The sequence below is a fragment of the Musa acuminata genome, chromosome BXJ2-2 (genome assembly GCF_036884655.1).
Source record: "Musa acuminata AAA Group cultivar baxijiao chromosome BXJ2-2, Cavendish_Baxijiao_AAA, whole genome shotgun sequence".
Classification (NCBI taxonomy): domain Eukaryota; kingdom Viridiplantae; phylum Streptophyta; class Magnoliopsida; order Zingiberales; family Musaceae; genus Musa; species Musa acuminata.
Genome location: NC_088339.1, coordinates 8,296,583 through 8,309,433, shown reverse-complemented (window position 1 = coordinate 8,309,433; position 12,851 = coordinate 8,296,583).

Genomic DNA, 12,851 nt, shown 5'->3' with positions numbered 1-12,851 from the left:
ATGAGTATATATTTTTGAAATTATGATGATTCTTGATATTTATGGATTGTCGATTTTCATGATAATAACAGTGGCTTTAAAAAAAAAAAAAATTTGATGCATGTTTTCATAAATGAAAAGGCATGCTAACATGAAATCGATCACTTAAAATGAAACACTTAAAAAGGGGAAAAATATATTATCAATGAAATCATGAATCTATTTATGTTATAAATTTTGTGAGCCATAAAAATGATTTTGATAATTTAAAATTGAAATGAGTTTTATCAAAATCATGATCTTGATTTATCAAATTGAATGAATTGAAAATGAATAAAGATTTTTCTCTGTGACTTGTATTCCTTGTATTCATGATATGATTTTTATGCAATTCTTTGTATTTATGAAATATTTATCTCATCACCCAATTATTTCTTTTTCAATATTCCTCAAGTGATGATATGAATGCATGAGATATTCATGAATTTATTTTGATGTATGCAAATGAGAAACTTCGATCATGCATGGTAGAATGCAATGTGACAAATTAATACCATGATGATTTAAAATATTTATGATTTGGAATGATGCATATGCTTTTTTTATGATGTGTATCATGAATGCTTTAAATGATAAATGTTTGGAATCATGATTAAAATGAAATGATAAATACTTAAAAAATATTGATTTAATGTTCGGTATCATGAATACTTCATTATCATACATTAAAATAGTGATAAATATTTTGAAAATAAATGATTGTATCATGTTAGATGATTTTATATATTGTGCATGATAAGCTATAAGTGGTGATTGAAACAATGATTGAAATAATATGAATAATGATTTGGAATCATGCATATAATAATGAGTTTATATGTTTTGAAAATGTGCATGTTTTAATTTGAAAATATAATGATGCACAAATGAGATTGATACTAACCTTTGTCATGATTTAAAAATTGATGTAAAGGGTTTTTCCCTTCTTTTTGACAATGACAAAAGGGGAGATAACTAGCTTGCACAATTCAAGAAGAAAGTAAAAATTGCACTTCTTAAAAGAGAAGAAATTGCTATCTTGAACATCACCAAAAAGTGCTATCTTGCAAATCTCAAGACACACAAATGCAATCATGCAAAATTTGTAATTTTGCACATCATTAAAATTTATGATGCTTTGGTGATTATGCATGTTCTAAAATGTTATAAAATTCACTAGCTTGCATGATATAGAACTTAGCTATATTGAATATCACCAAGGAATGCTATCTTGCCTATCTTAAGAAGCAAAAAGTTAACTTGCACATCTAGCAAAACTTATATTTCAAGAAGCAAGAGTTGCTTTCTTGAACATCTCAAAATTGCTAGCTTGCGGGCCTTAAAATGTAGAAATTTTTTGCTAGCTTGAATATGGTAAACTTGCTATCATACTACCATGATGATGAGCATACCTTATCTTCATGATTATATTTGAAAAACTATGGCAAAAATCTGTCCGAATGATTAAACCTGTTAAAATTACTTTTCGGACTTTTTTTGATTAAATGATAAAATCACTTGATTGCCATAATGATTTTATACAATTACTTGCCATGATTACATGTTGGAAATTATGTGATTGAATACAAAAATTTCCATGATAATAAGCATGTTTTACCTTCATGATTGTAATTGAATATCTCTAGTAAAACCCTGTCCGAATGTATGAAAGTGTCAAATTTCATTTTCGGATTTTCTTGATCCTAACAATTGGATTTTCTTGATACATTATCCTCTTCCGAATTTAACAAGCATATGTCATATCAAGTTTAATTCACATCATTGATTTTTGACATATGGAATCATCTAGCAAATGCACTTATCATGTGAAAAATATTTTTCGAGAAACATATTTGATGATTCCCTCTTATAAAAGGAAGATATTTTTATATACAAGGATTTGACTCACTTACATATCTTAATCCTTGCAAAACTGAAGTGTGCTTTAATATCTTATCAATTTGAACTTCATATATGGCTTTCCTCCTTCATGTAAAAAGATAACAAATAAAAAGGAAGAAGCAATAAAAGCTATCTCCATGTCATGTTTTCCTCGAGATGTTTGCATAATTGGTATCCTATCACTCACTGTTGGAAAATGACATGAACCAACTTATGGCATCGTACTTATATTTAAAATTTGCTTATATCGGTCTCCTTGTTATTGATGACAAAGGGGGAGAAATATATAAATTGATACTATGAGTGCCATATTTGAAGAATATGAATAGATGTTATGAATGCCATATTATGATGAGATATCAAGAGCAGCATTCATATGAATAGGTGCTATGAATGTCATATCATGTTAAGATATCAAGAAATTGAACCGCAATTTTACATGTTGATATCTTACCATTTGATGATAGCAAACTTGCATGATGGTAACAATAGATATTATGTTTTTCATGCAATGAGTTAAAACTTACGTCACAAACACTTGATTGTGGTACTTCTCCTTTTTGTTGATGACAAAGGGGGAGAAGTATGTTGATGACATCACATGTTATGCATAAGTTTATGATGATATGTTGCTTGGATTTTTGAATCCAAGAGTTTCTATCAATATGGCATATTGATAGGGGGAGTTTGTTTAAACCCTGGGAGTTAAGGTTAACTCCGTTTATGATGACATGTTGCTTAGATTTTTTAATCTAAGAGTTTCTATCAATATGGCATATTGATAGGGGGAGTTTGTTTAAACTCCGGGAGTTAAGATTAGCTCCGTCATCAAGTAGTTGTCATCATCAAAAAGGGGGAGATTGTTGAATCTCGTATTTTAATGATGAAACTACTTGATATATGTTTATGATTTAATCTGCGTTTTGAGTGACGCAGGGTGCTTCGATCAGGATGAGACAATTAAAGCAGGAACATCATGTTGTGCCGGAGGAACATGTCAGAAGATTGGACGTCGGGCCGGTGGATCGGTCGACGTATCGATAGAAGGCTTCGGGCCGTGGACTCGGGCATCGGGCCAAGAAGAGTGGGTATTGTGCCAAGGATATCGGAGTTGCGGAGCCAACTGGCCGATTGGGCAATAGGCTGCAGGAAAGGACGATGCGCCGAAGAATCGGACGAGGCGTCGAGGGACCAATGACATGCCGGACAACTTGGTTAATTGCTTCGGATTAATTGTCTCGATCGAAGTTTTGTTTACATGTGCAGGATTAACTACGATGAAAGTAAGACATGCAGCAGGAGTTGCGCCGGAATCAAGACAATGATCACGTTGGGAGTTCGAGAGTTCTACGGAAGTTCGGACGGTTGTCGGAGGTTCTGCGGGAACAAATCCGAGAAGTCCAGGAGCTTGCCAAAGAAGCTCGTCGGAACTCGCCAAGTGGATCGTTGCAAGTCCAGGAGTTTGCCGGAAGTCCGCAGGAGCATCACCGAGGGTTCATCGGATGATCGACGGAAGTTCGCCGGACGCTTGCCGGAAGAAGCGATTGACGTAACGGAGCAAGTTGTAGTAAATGTCTTAGGAAATAATCGTAGTTAGCACAATGATTAAGTTAGAAATGGTAGGTGATCCCATTATCTTAATCTTGGGGCAATCGGGCCCCTAAAAGACCCAAATTGGGCCGAATGAATCAACTCATTCGGACCTGAAATAGTGCTAGGAGGTAGCACCGCCAGGATAGGAGGTAGCACCGCCCAAGAGGCAGTCTCCAAGCGAGACTGGGCGGTGCAACCGCCCCAGCCAGGAGGTGCAACCGCCCAGGCTCAGTCTCCGAGCGAGACTGGGCGGTGCAACCTCTTATGTCAAGAGGTAGCACCGCCTGAGCTCAAGTTTCGAACTCTGCCAGGCGGTGCAACCTCTCCAGTCAGGCGGTGCAACCGCCTAAGCTCGGTCTTCGAGCTCTGGCAGAGAGGTGCAACCGCCCCTGATAGAGGTGGCACCACCCAGAGGCTCAATCTTTGAGCTCTGCCAGGCGGTGCAACCGCTCCAGTCAGGAGGTGCAACCGCTTGATCCCGGAATTCCGGGATTTGATCGTTTTGAGCTTCAAATTTGAACTGGGTTGGGGCCTATAAATACCCCACCCATTCAGCACTGAAAAGATATAGACCTACACCGAATTCTTGATCTTTTCTGTGATTCTAAGAGCTCAAATTTGTGTAAAGTCCAAAAGTTCTCCTCTTTCTGTTCTTCAAGTCTTGAGTTGTAAAGAGAGGAGAGAAAGGTTCTGTAAGGGTTGTCTCCTGAGCCCGTCAAAAGGAGTGAAACTGTAAAAGGGCAGTTGGCCTTCGCCTATTGAAGGAAGGCCTCTAGTTGACGTCGGTGACCTCGTCGGTGGAGGAAGCCAAAAGTGGAGTAGGTCAAGACTGACCGAACCACTCTAAATCTCTGGTTTGCTTTTATTTTGAGCACTTTATCATTACTGTAAACCTCCTACATAGCTACTGCTCTCTGTGCTTTTACGAACAAGTTTCTAAGTTATGATCTTTCCGAATCTGCATTCAGATGTAAATCGGTGTTTTCGTACGATCTTTACATTGCAGTTTACATTTACGTTTTGATTCTATTTATAACTGCAAACTGTCTTCTGCGCTTTTACGAACGAGTTTCTTTGCAGTTTACGTTTATGTTTTAATTCCATTTATAACTGCAAACTGCCTTCTACGCTTTTACGAACGAGTGTCTAAGTTCAGATCTTTCAGAATCTGCGTTTAGACGTAAACTACGTTTTGACGTAAAACTGTGCTTAGACGCAAACTGCGCTTAGACGCAATCTACGCTTAGACGCAAACTGCGCTTAGACGCAAACTGCGCTTAGACACAATCTGAGCTTAGATGCAAACTGCGCTTAGATGCAAACTGCGCTTAGATGCAATCTGCATTTAGACGCAAACTGCATTTAGATGCAAACTGCATTTAGATGCAAACTGCGTAAACTGCGCTTAGACGCAAACTGTGTTTAGACATAAACTGCACTTAATCATAAGTAATCTTAGAATCGGCTTTTGCATCAAAATAGTTTTTATCGAACAAACGCAGCTTTCGTTTTTAATCGCTGAAAGATTTCCGCTGCACTAATTCACCCCCCCCCCCCCCCCCCCCTCTTAGTGCTCTCGATCCTAACAATTGGTATCAGAGCGGGGTATTTCTCATTTCGGATTTACACCCGAGAGAAATGGCTCTTCAAGAGGGCTTTTCGGTCTTTCGTCCACCGTTCTTTAACGGATTGGACTACACTTATTGGAAAACTCGAATGAGAGTTTTCTTGATTTCTCTAAATCTGGATTTATGGAATATCGTTGAAAACGGTTTTCAACTTCCCTCTAAACCGATGAACGAATGGTCGGATTTAGAGAAGAAGTATTTTTCTTTAAACGCAAAGGCTATGAATGCCTTATTTTGTGCTTTGGACAAAAATGAGTTCAATCGGGTTTCTTTGTGCGAAACGGCTTTCGATATTTGGCGCAATCTTGAAATCACGCACGAGGGAACTAGTAGAGTCAAAGACTCAAAAGTTAATATTTTACTGCATCATTTCGAGCTTTTTCATATGAAACCAAGCGAAACCGTTGTTGACATGTACACCCGTTTTACGGATGTCATCAATGGTTTAAAATCACTTGGTAAAAGCTTTTCGGATTTTGAACTCGTTAACAAAGTTTTGCGCTCACTTTCTAAAACTTGGGATTCAAAAGTAACTGCTATTCAAGAATTGAAAAACTTGAACCAATTTCCACTTGAAGAACTAATTGGTTCATTGATCACATATGAAATGACGTGCAATGCACGTGAAGAACTTGAGAACCACCTTCCAAAGAACAGGAAGGATTTGGGACATAGAACATTTGAAGACCACTCGAGCATAAGCTCAAGTGATGGTGAACTTAAACTACAAATGAAACAAAAATTAAAAAGTAAAAAGAATGGAACTACTTGCTTTGAACGCAAGAAGAAGAACAAAAATTGGGATGAATCAAGCTCCTCCGAAAACGAGAAGAAAATCAACAAAGGCGAGGTGGCAAACTACGCCTTTACGCCTTTCGACGCTGAGGTAATCAAAATGCCTTTAATTTACTTTGAAATTACATGATGCTTTTCATAAAGCATTTTTCTTTTTTATTTAATTTTCTTGAAAATTACATGTTTAATAATTTTATAATGAAAATACAAACAATTAGGAATCATGCTTATCATTCTAGTAATTTTGAAAATAATCATGAAAATTGCATGTTTATGATAAACAAAATGATTTTGATTAAAAATACCTTATGAAATCATGCTATATGTGGTTGAGAAGTGTATCATGTTGATTTCCATTGTTATTTCTCGATTTTGAGTATATGAAATCATGTTCAATTTGAAGTTATGATTAATGAGTATATATTTTTGAAATTATGATGATTCTTGATATTTATGGATTGTCGATTTTCATGATAATAACAGTGGCTTTAAAAAAAAAAAAAATTTGATGCATGTTTTCATAAATGAAAAGGCATGCTAACATGAAATCGATCACTTAAAATGAAACACTTAAAAAGGGGAAAAATATATTATCAATGAAATCATGAATCTATTTATGTTATAAATTTTGTGAGCCATAAAAATGATTTTGATAATTTAAAATTGAAATGAGTTTTATCAAAATCATGATCTTGATTTATCAAATTGAATGAATTGAAAATGAATAAAGATTTTTCTCTGTGACTTGTATTCCTTGTATTCATGATATGATTTTTATGCAATTCTTTGTATTTATGAAATATTTATCTCATCACCCAATTATTTCTTTTTCAATATTCCTCAAGTGATGATATGAATGCATGAGATATTCATGAATTTATTTTGATGTATGCAAATGAGAAACTTCGATCATGCATGGTAGAATGCAATGTGACAAATTAATACCATGATGATTTAAAATATTTATGATTTGGAATGATGCATATGCTTTTTTTATGATGTGTATCATGAATGCTTTAAATGATAAATGTTTGGAATCATGATTAAAATGAAATGATAAATACTTAAAAAATATTGATTTAATGTTCGGTATCATGAATACTTCATTATCATACATTAAAATAGTGATAAATATTTTGAAAATAAATGATTGTATCATGTTAGATGATTTTATATATTGTGCATGATAAGCTATAAGTGGTGATTGAAACAATGATTGAAATAATATGAATAATGATTTGGAATCATGCATATAATAATGAGTTTATATGTTTTGAAAATGTGCATGTTTTAATTTGAAAATATAATGATGCACAAATGAGATTGATACTAACCTTTGTCATGATTTAAAAATTGATGTAAAGGGTTTTTCCCTTCTTTTTGACAATGACAAAAGGGGAGATAACTAGCTTGCACAATTCAAGAAGAAAGTAAAAATTGCACTTCTTAAAAGAGAAGAAATTGCTATCTTGAACATCACCAAAAAGTGCTATCTTGCAAATCTCAAGACACACAAATGCAATCATGCAAAATTTGTAATTTTGCACATCATTAAAATTTATGATGCTTTGGTGATTATGCATGTTCTAAAATGTTATAAAATTCACTAGCTTGCATGATATAGAACTTAGCTATATTGAATATCACCAAGGAATGCTATCTTGCCTATCTCAAGAAGCAAAAAGTTAACTTGCACATCTAGCAAAACTTATATTTCAAGAAGCAAGAGTTGCTTTCTTGAACATCTCAAAATTGCTAGCTTGCGGGCCTTAAAATGTAGAAATTTTTTGCTAGCTTGAATATGGTAAACTTGCTATCATACTACCATGATGATGAGCATACCTTATCTTCATGATTATATTTGAAAAACTATGGCAAAAATCTGTCCGAATGATTAAACCTGTTAAAATTATTTTTCGGACTTTTTTTGATTAAATGATAAAATCACTTGATTGCCATAATGATTTTATACAATTACTTGCCATGATTACATGTTGGAAATTATGTGCTTGAATACAAAAATTTCCATGATAATAAGCATGTTTTACCTTCATGATTGTAATTGAATATCTCTAGTAAAACCCTGTCCGAATGTATGAAAGTGTCAAATTTCATTTTCGGATTTTCTTGATCCTAACAATTGGATTTTCTTGATACATTATCCTCTTCCGAATTTAACAAGCATATGTCATATCAAGTTTAATTCACATCATTGATTTTTGACATATGGAATCATCTAGCAAATGCACTTATCATGTGAAAAATATTTTTCGAGAAACATATTTGATGATTCCCTCTTATAAAAGGAAGATATTTTTATATACAAGGATTTGACTCACTTACATATCTTAATCCTTGCAAAACTGAAGTGTGCTTTAATATCTTATCAATTTGAACTTCATATATGGCTTTCCTCCTTCATGTAAAAAGATAACAAATAAAAAGGAAGAAGCAATAAAAGCTATCTCCATGTCATGTTTTCCTCGAGATGTTTGCATAATTGGTATCCTATCACTCACTGTTGGAAAATGACATGAACCAACTTATGGCATCGTACTTATATTTAAAATTTGCTTATATCGGTCTCCTTGTTGTTGATGACAAAGGGGGAGAAATATATAAATTGATACTATGAGTGCCATATTTGAAGAATATGAATAGATGTTATGAATGCCATATTATGATGAGATATCAAGAGCAGCATTCATATGAATAGGTGCTATGAATGTCATATCATGTTAAGATATCAAGAAATTGAATCGCAATTTTACATGTTGATATCTTACCATTTGATGATAGCAAACTTGCATGATGGTAACAATAGATATTATGTTTTTCATGCAATGAGTTAAAACTTACGTCACAAACACTTGATTGTGGTACTTCTCCTTTTTGTTGATGACAAAGGGGGAGAAGTATGTTGATGACATCACATGTTATGCATAAGTTTATGATGATATGTTGCTTGGATTTTTGAATCCAAGAGTTTCTATCAATATGGCATATTGATAGGGGGAGTTTGTTTAAACCCTGGGAGTTAAGGTTAACTCCGTTTATGATGACATGTTGCTTAGATTTTTTAATCTAAGAGTTTCTATCAATATGGCATATTGATAGGGGGAGTTTGTTTAAACCCCGGGAGTTAAGATTAGCTCCGTCATCAAGTAGTTGTCATCATCAAAATGGGGGAGATTGTTGAATCTCGTATTTTAATGATGAAACTACTTGATATATGTTTATGATTTAATCTGCGTTTTGAGTGACGCAGGGTGCTTCGATCAGGATGAGACAATTAAAGCAGGAACATCATGTTGTGCCGGAGGAACAAGTCAGAAGATTGGACGTCGGGCCGGTGGATCGGTCGACGTATCGATAGAAGGCTTCGGGCCGTGGACTCGGGCATCGGGCCAAGAAGAGTGGGTATTGTGCCAAGGATATCGGAGTTGCGGAGCCAACTGGCCGATTGGGCAATGTTAGGATCGGAGCGGCACTAAGAGGGGGGGGGGTGAATTAGTGCAGCGGATTAAAACTTCGATTTTAATCAAAATCTTTCGTACGTTAAGAACGAAACTTGAGAAATTTAACTTGAAGGCATATTCTTAAAGTTGCGCAGCAAGAGTAATACAAACTAAAGCAGTAAGAAGATTTGCAGTAATGTAAATGACAATAATAAAAAGCAAACCAGAGATTACGCCGATTTTTAGAGTGGTTCGGTCAAATGACCTACTCCACTTGCGAGGCCCCTCTTCGATGAGGCTCCCACCTTCCACTAGCAAGTCTCTTGAAATGGAAGGGTAAACACCCCTCTTACAACCTTTTACAAGCAGCTCAACCTCTTACAAATTTTCAATAAAAAAGAAGGAGGAGAACTCTCTAGCAAATTGAAAACAAGACTTGCTAAGACTTTCTAAGACTTTTCTCTCAATCAAAATGCTTCTCAAAAGTTGTAACCTCAGCTGAGATTTGAGGGGTATTTATAGGCCTCAAGAGGATTCAAATTTTGGGCTCCAAAATTTGAATTCTCTTAGGGTTCCCGGTGCTGGCGGTTCCACCGCCCAGCCAGGCGGTGCCACCGCCCAGCGCTCGGGTGCTGGACGGTGCAACCGCCCAGCCAAGGAGGTGTCACCGCCCAGCACTCGGGTGCTGGGCGGTGCCACCGCCCAGCCAGGCGGTTCCACCGCCTGGCTTTCCGATTCATTGGTTTGGCTTATTTTTCGCCCAAACCAAATTTGACTTTGGGCCCAGTTGGCCCCTAACCAGGATATAGGATTATCTCTTAATCCTAATCCTAATTACAGGTGAACTACATAAAAAAAACATCCTAAGCAAGTTTTTTAACCGCGAACGTCGAGTCTTGTTCCGGCGAGCTTTCCGACGAACTTCTTCCGACGGACTCCCTGCAAGCTCCCAATCTTTGTGATGACTTTAACGAGTAGCCGAGCCTTCTTGGTGATCTCCGCGAGCCTCCGACGATTTCTTCGGCGAACTTCCGACACGTTCCCGATTTCTTCTCGGACGGTTCCGGCAGCATCTCCGTTGATTCTTCGGTCTCTTAAACGTCCATCGAGCTCGACTCCGGTATCCTTGCTTTATGTTTTCTGATTATCGTAGTTAATCCTGCACACTTAACTCAATAATATGGATTAGATCAATTAACCCATCAATTGATTATATCATCAAAATCCGAGATTCAACAATCTCCCCCTTTTTGATGATGACAATCAATTGATGACGGAGTTAAACATAACTCCCCCTATCTATATGCCATATTATGAGAAAAAGAAAAAAAAAAAAAACACTTGAATTCCATCCCATTGGATTCAATCATAACCCGATAAGTTCTAATCGTGGAACTTTATCGTTATCCTCATTAAACAATAGTGAGTACGAAACTTCGATGAAAATCATAAGTTAAATGATACGGGACGAGTTTTGCTACGATAGAAGATAAAGATTTTCAATATAAATTACATGATATCAATCTTGTGATATTTTCAGGGATTTGCAAGTCATATAAGACATTCATATCACAAATTCATATTAGCCATGCTATCGTTCTGGTGTAAGTCATCACTTCTCCCCCTTTGTCATCAACAAAAAGAGACAAGCCAGCTAATTGATGATCATAGAAAAAGGTTTAGCATTTATCAAAGTTCTTCATTCAAATTTTCCAGAAATAGTTTGTCCAAAAGACATCATCATCTATGCAGATTAAGACAGTAGTTATCTAAAGGAAAGATCAGTTATCGTACAATCGATGACAAACATGAACTTGTTTTTTAACAGCAAACAGGACAGAATAAAAAGATACATCAATTTAATCCTTAGGAGGTAATCCACAGTGCTGATACATGATATCTATTTTTTCATTCATCTGTCGTAGTGTCTTCAAAATTTCAACTTGTTGATTCTGAATTTGTTCTTGCTGTGATTTGATCTGAGATAGCTCCGCCATAATGATATCTTCAGAGGAGGAAACAGGAGCTGAAGGTGCTGCTCCAAAGGGACTAGGAGGAGGAGATTCATTTCCCATAAGAATTGGTGTTTCGGGTTGTTCTATTTGTGTAGGAATTGGATCCGTTCTTCTAGGCTGCCTAACCCATATGCCATTGCTAAAAGTGCACCTAAGTTTTTTTAGCAGGTTTTTATTTATTATGTTATATCGATCATTTTGAATAGATTCTTCATTGGGTGGAATGCAAATGTCATAGGCATGAAGAATTCTAGTGATTAACCTCCCATATGGCAATATAGTATCCTTAGTCATAATTTCCTGCATGTGTTGGCGAATCAAGTACCCGAAACAATTATGCTGACCGGTCATAATCCAATACATGGTTCCTATCTCTAATTGACTTACTTCGTCAAGATGAAATTGTTTGGGGAATATGATGCTCGTGATAATGTGATGAAGAATTTTAGAGTTGAAAGGCATTAAGTGTTCACAGCTCTTGGGTAGGAAGTCAAGGTTTGGATTTGCAAAAATTGTTTTCACGGCTTCGGAATAGGTTGCTCCTATTTTTTTGACGTCCCATTTACCTTTAAAATAGCATCCCCTATCTTTTTCAGTTATGCCAATTAGCTCACAAATGGTGCTGTCAAAAATTCTAATGGGTGTTCCTAGAATGTAAGTGCTTAGGCTATCATTGTCTTCATATAGGTTGGTATAGAACAATCTCACTAACCGTGGATAGATTGGTTCATCTATTTGTAGTAGAGGTAGAGCTTCTAGTTGAGCAAACCATTTAATTGGATCTAAGTCTTCTAGTTCATCCAAATCAATGTATTTTCCCTTATGGACACATCGTATTTCAAATTTTGGAAAGCTAAGGGCTACCTCTTTTGATCTAAAAAGGTCATGGTTATATGAATCTCCTTGAATCCTTATTCCTTTTGATCTCTTTGGAGCCATTTTCTAGACAGGATGATGATACCAATTGTTAAAAATAAGCAAGAGAAAGAGAAAAGAAAGGAGGGATTTCAAGAGTTACCTTGTGGAGATTATGTTGAGAGATGGAAGGCTTGGACCACCAAGAATCCTTCTCCAATGTTTCTAAGAGTTAGAATGAGGGTTAGAGGAAATGGGAGTGGGTTTTGAGAATTCTCTCTTCGGGTTGGGGGCGGTGTCACCGCCGGCCCTAACCCCTTGGGTTAATAAGGGTTGCTCGGTCGGTGCCACCGCCAAACCGAGCGGTGTCACCGCCTGGCGCCCGAGCGCTCAGGCGGTGCAACCGCCAAATCTGGCGGTGCCACCGCTGGCATCCCGTGGTGGAAAAATTTTCTTCCTCACCCTCCCTTTTTTTGTTTGCTTTCCTCAAGATAATAAGTTATACTTTAATGGATCATTTTGAATTGAAGAAGAAATCAAATCCATAAAAGAAAGGAAAAGAACGAGTCATTTTTCGTGAAGCTCAT